The sequence below is a fragment of the Gallus gallus genome, chromosome 10, assembly GCF_016699485.2.
Source record: "Gallus gallus isolate bGalGal1 chromosome 10, bGalGal1.mat.broiler.GRCg7b, whole genome shotgun sequence".
NCBI classification, from domain to species: Eukaryota; Metazoa; Chordata; class Aves; order Galliformes; family Phasianidae; genus Gallus; species Gallus gallus.
This window is the reverse complement of record NC_052541.1, coordinates 17,391,841-17,406,370: the sequence shown is the minus strand read 5'-3', so window position 1 is coordinate 17,406,370 and position 14,530 is coordinate 17,391,841.

Here is a 14,530-nt window from a genome sequence, read left to right as displayed (position 1 = left end):
AAACACGAAGAGCATATCCATCACCAGAAGAGCCTGTCCCCGGTAACTGCTCATGGATGCAGGGAAAGTACCTCTATTTTACTTCTGCACTGTCTGCCCAAACAGCTCATTGGTCATTGCTCCACTGAGCTGCTGCATGGCGTTCCTGGGCCATACTTGGGGTGGTTTGATGAAACTGGCCACGGGAAGGCACAGCCAGCTCCCAGAAGAGCTACTGAAGTCACCTCCAGTGAGCCCACTTCTGCCCCTTTTCCAGGGGTTGTGCCACTTCTACCTGGTTCAGAGCATCTCCTCCGTCCCACTCCTTGTCCAAGGGGTGCAAAGAGTCCGTGCCTCATTCTCATTGTTATTAATTTAGCAGCCCATTCCTTCAGTACCAGAGTGCTCTACCTAGGCCTAACAAACAGCAAGAAAAGCTCACGTCTCAGCCTTTCCGAGCCTCAGCCTTGGAGGCTGAGACACTGGGAGTGGTCAACATTCATAAACGGATTGTGAAAGTGAGCAGAAAGGCAATCAGTCTTACCAACAATGTGCAATTCTTCAGGATAGTCAAAACTAGAACCTTCTGTGAAGCGCTGCAAAAATTTATGATACCATGGAGTTCATCTGCCTTTGTACCACAGTGGTAATAGAGGCAGAGTAACACATATGGAGGAAACAACTGCTAATGCCACCCAGACAGCGGTGGGGACTGAATTAGCTATCACCACTAAGAACAAAAAGTCTTGTCATTATCGTGAGTAATACTTCAGCACAATACTCAGCAGCTGTTAGAAATGCAGAGAGAATCCAGCAAAAGAGGTTATGTTGCTCTGCTATATAAACCCACAGCTCACCAGTGCCCTGAGCATTGCATCCAGCTCTAGAACTGCCCTTCTCTACAGGAGTGTGTAGTAAGACCAGAAATGCAATTAGTGGTAATAAAAAGATTGTGTACAAAGAGAAGAATATGGGAACGATGAGCCGAACTGGAGGTGAAGCATGAAAGCAACTCTACTTATGAGCTGAATGGAAAGATGAATAAGAAATAATTCACTTTTTCTCATAACATGAAAAACTTAGGGGAAAACCAATGAAATAACGGAGCAGAAAAGGAAAGTGTGTTTTCCTACATAGCGGTCATTTGATTGTGGAACTCATTGCCACGAGATGTTTTGGATGCCAAATTATAAGTGGGTACAGAGGAGCAGAGGAAGTAAAGTAGATGACACAGTGAGGGATGGTAGAACACTGGGATGGAGATTCAACAGATGAGCAAGAGCCACAGGGACAGCTCAGAGACATGAATACACATTCTGTTCTTATTTTTCTTTAAGTAACAACCACTAGATACCACCAAAGTGAGATGGCCCCATTAAGAGTGACGAAATGATAATAAGCAATCAAGGAAGGAGCTTCTGAGGTGACAAGGGTGTCCACACCCCCTGCACTTAATCCCAGCTGACTATGGATGGTGCTTGGGAGCACCAACAGTGCTCTGGGGCCTCTTTCTCCTATAAGCTCCCACCCTCCTTCCAGTGGGAAAAACTGAAAACTGCTGATACGATTGTCTGGTTTGCAAAAGAGATTATCTTCTAATGTCTCTGATGTGCTACAGCCATTACTGCTTCTTATCTGGGAGGCTCAGAGCCTGCTCCTTTTCCTTCCTCCTTTGAAGGAACTGAGGTTTCTTCTTTCCATCTTTTGTTTGCTACTTTTTCAATGATGTGTAAGAATTCAAGACAGCTCTATTTTAAAACCCATTAGCCACATAAACATGTAGCATGGTTCTTTGCTATTCAACTACATTTTAACTTCTTTTCAATAAAGAGCTTCAAAAACTAATTTAGACATTTTTCCCCATTACAAGTTCATTAAACTGTGTTAAGTCATTGCCTGACATGAAGGATTACTGTTTTAGAGTTTTACAGAAGGCTGGCTTTAAACTCAAAAATTAAGGTCCATCCTCGGTGCACTTTGGACCTGGCCAGGAGCCACATTGAGCAGCTGGGCTCTGGGAACCCTCTCCTTGCAAGGCCCATCCATCTACAGCTCCAGGAACTTATTTACACATTCAGCTGATGACTCCAGGTCTTTTTTGCTACCAGCTTTAGGTCAAACAACCATTACTCCTTTTGTTTTCTTCAAGGCTTTTACCACATTTCCTTATTCCTTCTCAAAACGTTCTGCTCCCCCCTCACATACCAAGAACATCCCACCATCATTTCCTGCATTAACCCATACAGAGCTCACTGCACGTAACTGCTCAGCCCACAAGAGCTGGAATCCCACTAAACCAACAGAATTTTCCTGTGTGCCATTCCCCCTCCTTTGGGGCTTACAGAGGATGATTTGTCCTTCATCCCAGCCAGCTCTTGATCCTCCCTGTCCCCATCCACCCACGTGAAACGTCTGCTATGGGAGACAATCTGTAAACATGTAGTCAAAACAGCCAGCACAGAGATAATTATATACTTGCTGTTGGCCAACTGATCGTACAAGGGTGTAAAAAGATTAGCTCACGTTTGCCAGATAAGCTAAGTGTAGAATACTATTAGGATGAGACATGAGACCCACTTGGGGTGGTGGGGATGTGTTTATCTTTTCAAGATCCTCCGAGTCACAATAACCAACTGCAGCCCAGCCAGGTGAGTTCTGCCTTAGCATACCTGCACCTTGATTTCAACGATGCATGGAACACGTACAGACCCAGCTTACTTTTATGCTTCTGAGGACAGCGATGGAGAGATGCCAGATGTGTTATTGGGTTCATATGTAGCTGTCTGCATTTATGTTGACGTTCTTTTTACCTTTATATGACTCTCTCATGTCTTTCAGTAGAGGAGGTCAAGAACTTGTCCTTATGGGAGCCCCTTCTCCAGGCAGTGATGCAGGTGTGTGCTCACAGGAAGCCTTAATCTCAGTGCTAGGGCAGTTCCTCTATCCTCCCTTCCCAAGGTACAAAGCCCTCGTGTGTTTATCTGACGTTTACTCCCACTGAAGTAGAGGCACAAATTCCTTGTCCCATTTTTGCTTCATTTTAAATCTGAAACCAAGCAACTCACAAGCAAATCCCTCGTGTTCTATCAGGTTTTTAGCGATATCCAGAAAGTCTCTAATCACTTTCCAATATGAATCCTGGGTGTCTCTCATAAGGACTCTACCCATGTTTTCTGTATGAATACGGGCATTAAATTTTGTAGAAGGCAACTGATAGGAGTAACCAAAAATCTTCCTTCCCGTTACGGGGAATGCAGGACTCGTCATTTCCAAAGCTGAACTTTGCAATCTCCTTCCAGCCCACCTGCCAGACACGCATGCCCTGCCCAGTTTCCTAATCTCCCCGTTCCTCACTGAATTTTTGGCTGCTTTAACCTTTCCAATTCTTGAGTTCTCCTATAGAGGCAAATAAATAAATAAAAGTCTAACTTGAAGCATTCTTGTATTGGATGGTAAAACAGCTCAGACAACACTCTCCACTCCCAAAGCAACAAATGTTAAGCCACTTACTGATCACACAAAGCTTTTTCTTAAGTCTTCACACCATAACTCTCATTCCCTGCCTGCAATTCTTAATTCTAGACCTTAACTTTCACTTCTCCTCGCCTACAGTTCTTACTGTCGCCTACTGGAAAGTTCCCAGAAATCTTGGCCTTGAATCATATCTTGCCATGAAGTTACTCATCCTTAATCATGTCACACCTGGACTACTGAAACTTCTGTTTAAAATATTCCAAGAACTCTCCAGCTCATTTGAGCACGCAGGGTCTGAAATGCTCTGGCCAGAATCCTCTCATTTTCCAAGAAATGGATGATATCATCCTATTATCTGTCAGCTGTGCTGTACTGCCCATCGGCCCAAGCTCCACAGCTCTCTGCTGATTTACTCTCATCCACCCACTTGACTCCAACATTAGCAAGAAGTTATGATAGTTCGGATAAAAATCTGTCATGTTCATGCATTTAGCTGAAGCCATCAACATGTACTGCTATGGATTATCTTCACCCTCTTTGGAGGAAAGGAAGGACAAGTGTTGTTCTCCTTTGGGACGCTGGGAAGTTCCATCCATTGGGCAACTCTATTCACTTCAGAACTTCAAGAGATTAGTTGCAACATGAGCTTGGTTGCATTGACATCTGTTAATTACAGCTCTGCTGAGCCAACTTCAGGCATGGTTGGGGAAGAAAAGTAATAATTTCGGCTTCTTCTTCCCCTCCAAACTCTTTAAGTCAAACTGATAGGAGGAGTCTGACAGAAATGACTGGTTGGACTCGATCCTTATGGGCCTCTTCCAACATGGGATACAACTTCTGCAACAAGAGACCAAGGCAAGCAGCAACCATCACATAACACATTCAGAAGTCTTTGTGACTGCATTCTGCAAAGTTTGCTTTTTCCTCTCCTGGCCCGGAGAGTGAGTAGCTGACAAGACATAGGCATTTTCCAGCGTGTAAATTTTCTACATCTGAGAAGTTTTGGCCAAAAAGTGCTTCACGAAGGCACAACTCTGTTCTGGGAATCCAGTCGTGAGAAAGACAAGGACACGAAGGACATGGGAACAGATCAGAGAGAACAGGGGATGGGTTTCTAAATTGTCCCACAGGATTATAGTGCTTTGGGAGGGGAGAAAATGACTTTAGGCATACTGAATTCAGGACAATTAAAATGCATTATTACTCACAAGGAAGCAAAATGTTCTGGGCTTTCATTACCTAGTAAAAGCAGCAGCATCTGGATTCTTGCAAAATGACCAGAAATAGTGGGGAAGCAGAGCGTGCCCTCGGATGACAGCAAGAAAGCTTGACATGCTCAGGCAACAGATGAGGTCCTGAGCTCTGGTTTTTAGCAGAATCAGAGATTAAATTAAAACACAGCAAAACCTCAGCAGAGCAGAGAGAAAAATGGAAACATCACCAGGCAAAGCAAGTGGGTCAGCTGCACAGAAAGCAGTTTCAGCCCTAAAGCACCTCCACCTCTTATAGAGTAGTGCTCAGAGCAGGAAGAAGGTCTTGGGAATGCCTTCGGGGAAAGACTGGATTGGGATAATTCATTCCAAACCATATGTTCTGAGCACACAGCGATCAAGCATACCGAGTTAGATCAGTCAGTAACGCAGCTCTGAAAGCTAACCGCATGGATTGGGAAGATCTCAAGCGCACGACTGCATATGGCAACACGATTACAAGGGTGTTTCTCCAGACGTCCTGTTTAGGATTACTGCACAACAACTATCAACACACAGCAGGCTATCACCATATTTCACACCGCACCTCAGGCTCGCGTTAGGACAGTTTACCCAGCAGCTGTTCCAAGGAGAGCTCGTTTAAATAATTATTTATGGGTGTACTGCGTCCTCCAGGTTTTTTTTATTTCACCCTTTTGGAACAAATTCCTTATTTACGCTCCTACTGTCCGCAGCTTATCTGGAAGGCTCCTCTGCCACTTGCAGCCAGCTGGTGGCTGAGCAAAACACAATGACTCCTATTCTGGACCAGCTTTTACAGTCCCACCCTGGAGGTCCTCTCCTTTATCTCCAGCTCTCTTCCTTACTTCTTTTCCACATCTGGGCAGCTCTCTTGAGGCTCCAGAAATAAGCGCTCACTATACATCCTGTTTCCCCACCCCCATGACATATTGTAATGAATACAGAAAACACATGCTCATGTATAATTTGTTATCTCATGCAGAGCCATTAGCATCAGCTTCCTCCCCTGGATGGAGTCAGGTCCAGCTCGTAGACAAGCTTTCCAGGTTGCTCTGCCACATGTCTCCTTGCTCCTCCTCTGCTCCCATTAGGGACTGTCCTTCCTGCTTGTCTAGCTCAAGGAAAAGAGCCAAACATTGGCCATCTCTGGGGATATGCATCTGCCTACCCTATAATGCAAAGCAGTGTTTTAGAGCCAGCACAACAACTCAGAAGCCTTAAAGCCAACACAGATCTCACTCATCCCTCCCAGCACTACAGCACCTTGCAAATCCTCACCATGAAAAGGTAACAGCACTGATTGGACACGACAGCGATACTCTCCAGCCCAACCCAGGGCTCTCAGCTTCCACCAGGCACCGCAGGCACAAGGGATGCCCCTATGTATGTGTGTGTCCCTGTTCATCACAGGCCAGTTGGAACAGATGACCTTTAAAAGGTCCCTTCCAACTCAAACAATTCTGTGATTCTCTGCAGGACAGGGATGGGAGCCACCTCCTTACAGTCTCCAGGGATAATTCACTGTGAGCCCAATAGACTCATATTCCCCCAGAGAAACAGCTTTGGCACACTGGCCAACAATCTTCCTGTCCTATTCTTTTGCCAGAAGCTACACAAGCTGTTAATCTCTTCCAGCTCCAGCTAGAGAGGCTGGCTTCATCAGGTTCAGTGCTTGCAGTATGGAGGTCACTAGATCAAGCCAGTGGCAGACAGAAAACAATGAAGAGATGTTTAAGATTGGGCTACGCTTCAGCTCTTGTTATTAGGCTTTATTAGTAGAAGAGAAAAATCCTTCTAATATAGGGGAGTTCTTGGTGGGGTCGTATCACCGTACATGTCTCTGCTCTCTCATACAAGCCCAGTGTGACAATGGGGAAGACCCAGGGACTACACCAGGCTTTGGCACAGAGCCTCATTACAGGGGATGGATCAGGCTGCAGCTTTGGAAGCATGGAGAGAGCTGATAGATCCCAGACCATGACAAAGCACTTCCAGCATTTGCATACAAACATGATTTCTTTGCTCGTTGCTTCATTTGCTGCTCGTAAGTCTTTTTAACACGCCCTTTAATTCTGTTATTACAAAAAGAGAGGATGCAAATAACTGCCTGCAGCCAAGTCAGGCAGGGAGCAATGCATGAAGCACTGCGCCTCTATTCAAAAGAAGTGCCAGAAACTCTCAATAAGAAATAGTGGTTTGAGGGGAAAACCCTTAGGATTCACTGAACCGCTGTAAATACACGGCCCTAAGTTAAAAGAGCTGGAAGGCAGAGCTGCAAATGCAAACGTTCAAATTATAGAGTGCTGAGAGCATGCTTCATTATGGAATTATACATATTGAAGTACCAGGCATGCACACTCACAGCCTCGCACAGCAACTTGCAAATAAGGTACTCTCAGACAGACCCCCATTCAGATCTCGCCCTTCTTGCCTCTAATGGCCACGACCCATCTCCTGGGTTTAGCTCAGAGGAGGCACTATTGGCCCTCATGGGGTGCCACAAAGAAGGGACACCCACACCAGGACCAAGCAATGCCTCACCCAGAAGTCATCTACAGCATCTCCCCCACCCTATGTGTCCTCCTATTCCCACCTGCTGTTCTGAGAACTGATAAAACATAAACACACAAGCAGACATACCATCTATGGGATTACCTCTTGACTCCTAAAAGCAACTTTCTAAAAACCTCCAACTGCTTTGGGCACAGCTATAGCAGAAACGTGACTTACTAAAATGACAGCTTAACCCCTGGGAGACATTTGGAACACCGGAGCATTACCTCGTTGTTGACAGTTGGGTCTCAGATGCCCATAGCTCACATCCAAAACCAGGTAGACATCTTTTACGGCTGCAGTTCAAAACTGCCCTTTCAAGACAAGGCAATCAATCGAAACGGACAGAAACAGACTGTCTGGCCAAGGCCACACCACCCCGAGCCATAACATCTGAACAGAACCTGCTGGCATCTGCGATGGGACAGCAGAATGACTTCAGATCAGACTTCGAACTCTTTGTACAAGCCATGAAATGCACATTTGACAGACCGCAGCCAGGCAGCACACGAGGCAGCACTGAAAGCAGCAGCTCAGTGTCACAGCCACCCAGAGGAAGCCTATTTATGTAAGGGTAACACCTCGCCCAACCAATGCCACAACGCGCCAATTGTTTTTCCTGCACTGAACCACTCCTCCAGGGTAAGCAGGGCCCAAGCCTGCTCCTAATCTCACCTCTGTCATCTACTGCTGCTTAACAAGCAGGATACAGTCTGATGTCCTTTACTGTTAACCACCTAGAGGCTTTGATGACCCTAAAGAAGATGAAAAAAGCAGGAGTTTTAATTTCTGGGCCTTCAGCAGAAGGGTTTACTTTTGCATGGGAAGGGTAAGGAAGAAAGCAGAGCTCAGACACCAGCAAGGTGCTCCTCATGCATCTTCCTGAGCAACTGGGGAAGAAATGCAGCTGGTTGTTGAGTCCTACTGTAGGGAAGAGAAAGACATTTCAGCTGAAGGAACCTGTAGCTTTGCCTTACAACTTCTCTGCTCTCACAGGGAGAAGCAGTGTCTGGTAAGTGTGAGCAGACCACACAGCCTCTATAGAGCAAGAGAACAGCTGTGATGTACACTGAACTCAGAACAATGCCTGCAATCCTGGTGAGAATGTAAATGTTAACATGTGACAAGGGCAGCCATGGCTTCCTTTGGTATAAAAAGCCCAGTGTTGCAGTTGGTGACAGTTCTGTTCACGCACACACATCTATTCTACATTCTTAATGCAGCTCTAGGACTGCTGCTCTCCTTTTCAGCAGATAGTGCAGCAAATGCTGAAGCACCACACTGCTCCTGAAGCACACACAGCACAGGGTTCTGAACACACATCTCATCTGTTGGAGACTTCTGTTCCTCTGAGCAGAAAACAAGAAACAAGAGCTGGTGGTACACATTCAGAACACCATTCAGAACACCACTCAACTTGCTTTCAAGAATGAAGGCTGGGTAGACAAATTTTTTACTTAGAACAACAGAAACTTGTAAAGGACAGGAAAGCAAGGAGCTGCATTCAGCCTATTTGTTTTCCTCTCACCACCAGGCACCATAAAGCTGTTGGCATTTTTTTTTTCCAATAAGCTAACAGTAATGGTAGATTCTTACTATTACAACTGCTGAGGAGTCAGATCCCACGTCATAGCCCCAGGAACGAGCAATGCTCTCATTTGCCATCTGCAACAGGGGGGCAAGAGCCAAGGGCAAACCGCTGACACCCGAGTACTGGGACCAGGAGCCTTGGTTTTGTCTTCTCCTCCTGCCAAAGGAAGGCTGTTGAAAGCCTCCAGAAAGAACTCCATCAAAGCGGCTTTTCAAGGTTCAATAGAAATTCAAATGAATTTGTTTCCTTTGTAATGGATCTCTGAGTCAAACTTTCCAAGAGAGGGGAGAGGAAATATAATCAGAAAAGGGGGTTACACCTCTTCCAAAAGAGGGAGGAAATTTAAACTAGTCATCCTTTATCTTGTCATCTTCCTGACCGCAGCGTTGTGAAAAGCCCACAAGCAGAGACAACAACACACATCAACGAAGTGCTGTGCTCTTCCTATAGGTAAATCCTGCAGGGAGGAGGCATTACAGGGCATTAAGCAGTGGGGACTTGCTGAAGTTGCTAAGTTTAAACAAGCAGGTAAAGGCAGTTGTTGCAGGAGAACGTCAATGAGTACAAACAAGTTGAAAGCAAAGCGTCACTTAAACACATCTCCAGCTGCTTTTGTACAAGGAGAACAAGACCACTGCCTCCAGGCCTCGTCCAGACCTCCAAAGCCCACTGGCGTTGCTCTGCAACAGGTGATGGAGCAGGGCTGGATTGAAGGCTGATCTGAATTTCTAGTCTGCACTTCTCCCTTACCTCCCATCTAAAAGAAAGAGCATTTGGATGCCAGGGTGTCAAGCAATATGAATCATCTTTAAAGTATTTGGTTTAATTAGACAAGGATAAAGAGGTTTAAATAATGTCACTGAAATCTAATTCTCCGTATTAACCTCTGTCATAAATCAGAAGAGAGAAATCAGTAAAAGTGAAAAAGTGATGGTTTAGCTAAGCTTATTTGTTACAGCCACTGCTCTCGAACAAAGTGATTTTTATGGCCATGAGCCTCTGTTAGAGCAGAAGGCAAGGTCACGATAGCAATACATCATTCTGGGGAGAATTGTACTGCAACTCACATCTGGGTCTGCAGGAATGGGAGGCAGCTGGGACTGGCTACTTGGAGAATAAATGCTACTTAAAATACGATGCATCTAAGGTGCAGCATGGTCTGGTGTGACAAATGAGTCGAAGCAATCCAACTAAGTGGCAGCTTATCTCCTGTCTTTGCAAGAGATCACTCTGTGTAGAGACCAACAGAAGGCTGCGGGGCCATATATGGGCTTCATTTACACTCTGTAGTACAAACCCAGCCTTCCGAAAGTATACAAAGGTATGCAAGATTTCAATTCAAAGCTGCTTCTTTTTTGGTTTTGTTTCAGAAGTTGACTTTGCTGCTTACTATATCTTGGAAACAGAGACGGGAGAAGTGGATGAAGACAGGAAACTAAGAAGAGAAGTGAAGCTTCAAAAGCAAGCTGTGCATTTTCTTCATCACACAGAGAAACGTAACTCTTAAATGCTATTTAAATTCAAGATCAGTCTACCTTTATGCTTCAGTAAGAGCACTTCTTCAAGCACCAGCTCTGAGTGCGGCTCTTATGTAAGGAAATACTTCAGGAGCAAGCAATTAGAGTGACTTCCAAGGTTTCTGTGCACAGAGGTACTTTTGCTTAGAGCACTTGATGTTCTCTTGACCTAGAAGATAGGTTGGAGGAAAAAAAAAAACCCAACATCTGAACCCCACAGTCTCACTAGATTTAGCTTTCTTCTTCAGGCAACCAAACTGCATTGCTTCTTCATTACTTCACCAACAAGAGAATCCTCCAAAGATTTGTTTTTAAAAGGCCTTGTCAGAATGTCAGAATCCAATGGCTTCACTACAGAACTGGTGGGTCCATACATACAAACATTGAGTGAATAGCATAGAGGGTGACAGCAACAAAAACACCATGGGGAATAAAAGAGAAACTCCTTAAGGCTCATTCTAAAGAGGACATCTGAACAGTAATCATTTACTACCCCAACGATTATACAAGAAAATGATATCATCAGCAAGATGAAAGACTTCACAGACAAGAACATTTGTTACTTCCCAGCCAAAAGACTCAACCTGAAAACAAAAGCTTCAGCTCCTCTGCAGTGGGATAATTAAACACAGGAGTAGCAGAACAGCAAAGGGTTTTGATTTGCCATCACACGGACTTTTAAGGTGCATTCAAACCTTGTCCTGAAGATAAGTTTGCATCCAGGTATTGAGTCATTATGTGGTTCAAGCAGACAGAAGCCTGAGGCCAGGCAGTTTGGTGGCATCTTAGAGCTCCATGGCCATCCATGTGACAGCTCTGTCTGCAGCAGAAAGGACAAGCATGACACTGCCCACAGAAGGAGTTATTCTGAGATGCTGACGAGGTATGGTTCCCAACTCCAAGCCACAGGCAAAGAGTCTCTGTAGTACAAAGTACAAAGAGTTATCCAGTCCAGATGTAGCTCGTAACAATGACAACCAAATTCTCACTGGAGGGATACGGTGTTGCATGGCATAATTCATTACAAGTGAAAACTCTACGAGCCAAGAGAGAGATATAATCTAATTATTTCTGGTTTCTCAAGATTGAGGGAAAGAGGGAAATTTAAAAGCAAACAATGCTGCGTTGCTCAATGTGGAATGCTGCAATATAAAGAAGGGAAAATTAAAGCACTGCAAAAAACATGTCAATTTTCAGGAGATATAGCACTAACATATATTAATATTTCTGACAAGCCAAGAATGTCAAATTTCTAAGCACGATATGAATCACATCAGAATTAAGAACAGCTGAGCCTGCATAACAGATTATATAAGTATTCACGAAGCACAGGAAATGCTCAAAGCCAGCAAGCTCAGCTGTATATATGTTTATAACTAATAACCGTTATGCTACATTGCATCTGATAAAAAGCTGCTTTATTGACAAGACAACTACAAATTAACAAAGTTTAGTTAAGACACTAAACATCTGGCCAAAATGTAGTGGCAATCAAGAACACCCTTTAAAACATGGGGTCTGCTCTCATTAAAACCTGTTCTGTTGCTAAGACAGAAGGTGGGCAAGAGAATTGTGAGAGCAACTCACATTTACTGAAGGGTTTTTCACCCCTCAAAATGGCAGATTTCAGAAAATTCTGGCAAAATGGCTTGTGGGGAAAAATAATCAGCGTTATACCCAAGCCTGGGGAGAAGACGACACAAAATGTAAGACTCAATTAGCAGCAGAGGTCATCTGAAGCCATTTATCAGATCAAATTGAAATTGCCCTGATCTGGATCATCTTTCAAGGAATGTCTTATTTGAAATTGATTAAAGTGTTTGATAATACTGGTTGCAAACAACCAACGAAACTGAAGGAAAACCAACCCATCTCGTGCACTTGGATAAGAACCAACTAGAAGCAGAACACAGAGCATAGTACTAATAATGCAGATATGTCACTACAAGTTTGTTGGGGCAGCCTTGGAGACCATGCGGGGGTTTTGTTGGGTGTTCTCTTACGTTGTCACAGTTTTACAACCCTGTAATCACAGCACTAAGAAAAGAAGTTGAATCCTTCACTGCCATGCCCAGTTTGGAGCAGGAAATCCAAGCCTCCCACTCCTCAGGACTGGTGACTGAACCATCCAAAAACAGAACCATTTCTTTTCTGGCTCACTAATCATTAGATAGCTTACCCAACCAGAAATGGAACAGACTCAAACACTGAGGCAGATTATTTTATACTAAGGGGCTCAAATTCCCAAGCCCAACAAACCCCATACCAGACATTTCTTTCTTTCTCACACACAGTTCACATCCCAACCTCATCCTCCTACCAAACAGCCCAGTCACTGTTCTCAGACTGATTGCTCTCTAAAAATTTGGTTTTGCTTCCCAGCAGCAATATTAAACCCATGACAAGGCAAGCAGTATCCAGACAGGTAGGAGATGGAGCTCAGGCTGAGCTGCTGGAGAGATGCACGGCTTGGGAGTCACATTTCAATAGCCCATACTCCCCAGCTGGGCACTCTGAGGTTTAAAATCAAGTACTGGAAGAAATCTGTTATGCCATGCAAATGCTGTAGTCAGGTAATAACAGATGGGAGCCTAAAAATCACAAAGAACGGGCTCATAGCTGAACAGGACACAGACATGTCCTGTTAACAGCCACGCTTCAGGCTTAGATGCGTTAGTGACAAGGCAGCTTTGACTGTTCCAGCCAACAAGATGCTACTCAATTTGCATCCCAGTATTTTGAACATGTTGTGAATGTAGGCTGAATTAACAGCTTTGGAAATGCTTTTCAAAAATATTCTCCTCGTTAGGACATAAGTCAAGAAGCAGGGCTAAAGCTGGCTATTTAAGTCAAATATTTGGTCTCATTCAAGATGGAAGGGACCTTTAAATGTCACCTGGTCCAACTGCCCTGCAATGAGCAGGGACATCAACAGCCCAGTCTGGTGCTTTGAGCCCAACCAGCCTGACCTTGGGTGTCTCCAGGATCAGGGCACAAACCACCTCTAAGAGCAAAATAACAGCTTTAAACCAGATTAACTGAGAAGTAACAATCGGCTTCATACAAGTTACAGTGGTGTAAGTAAAAAATGAGGACAGAATTTAATACAAGGAACAAGTCAATGGAAGTGAGATTTGGAGAGTACTAAGAGTGCAAATAAACCCATTTCTGCATGTCAGAATGGAAGCGTTGTGACCAACGTTGTGTTCTTGAACAAAGAGTAGACTCTATTTGCTGTACATCAGCTGTTTTCAGACTTACATTTCCTCTTTGCAGCATCTCCCTTCTAGAATGCTTTTCATTCCCCTTTCCCAGCCCTTTAGGGAATATCTCACAGATGCTGAGAGGTCTGAAAAACACTGCAGCAGTTGGGGAAAAAAGTATTCTCAGTAGCACTTGTAGCTCTCAAGCATGTTAGCTGTAAGACTACATAAACGTGATTATAAAGAAAAACGGAGTGAGCTTCAAGAAGGCATAGAGGTGCTTTCAGACCCTTTAGAATGCATCTACCCCCAGTAGATGCATCACACGATCCTCTTGCAAACATGAAGATAAGCCTTCGGTGTTCAAAACTTACCTGGGACCTCACAAACAGCAGTCAGCAGCACTGGAGAGCCCAGATGTGGAGGAAACAGCTGGAGTTCCCATTTCTTTGCTAGACAGCTGGAGACTTCCCAATAAAAGACAACATAGCTTTCGATCCCAAGCTTTTGCTGCTCCAGCTGCACGTTGTGGATCCCTGGGGAACGCACTGGCTGAGGGATTCCTGGTAGCATGGTTTCATAAAGCAACGCACATATCTGGCTTGTTTCTTATGAGATTAAATCACATCTTGAGCTTTCTTTCGGTTAATAACACGAGCCAAGAAGTTCAACTATACAGAAGAGGCTCAATATGCTAGCGATACGGAACAAACTTCCACCTTTCAATACTTTCCTAGTTTCAAAGAGTTGTATAAAGCCTTTGAGGCCGTGGTAGCCTCAACCCATGCAGAAGCAAAGAAGTTAAATGCTTCAGTGCGGGTGGTTGGGGGAACACATGGCAGAGGCAGCACGGACCTCAGCTCCCTCAATTTCATCAGCTCCATCATTTCTGCTCTCAAAGAAGCAAAAGCTTTAAACTATGGTAAATTAAAAAGCTATGGACTATTGTAAGAAGAAAAAAGGTGTTTTGCTATATAAGTA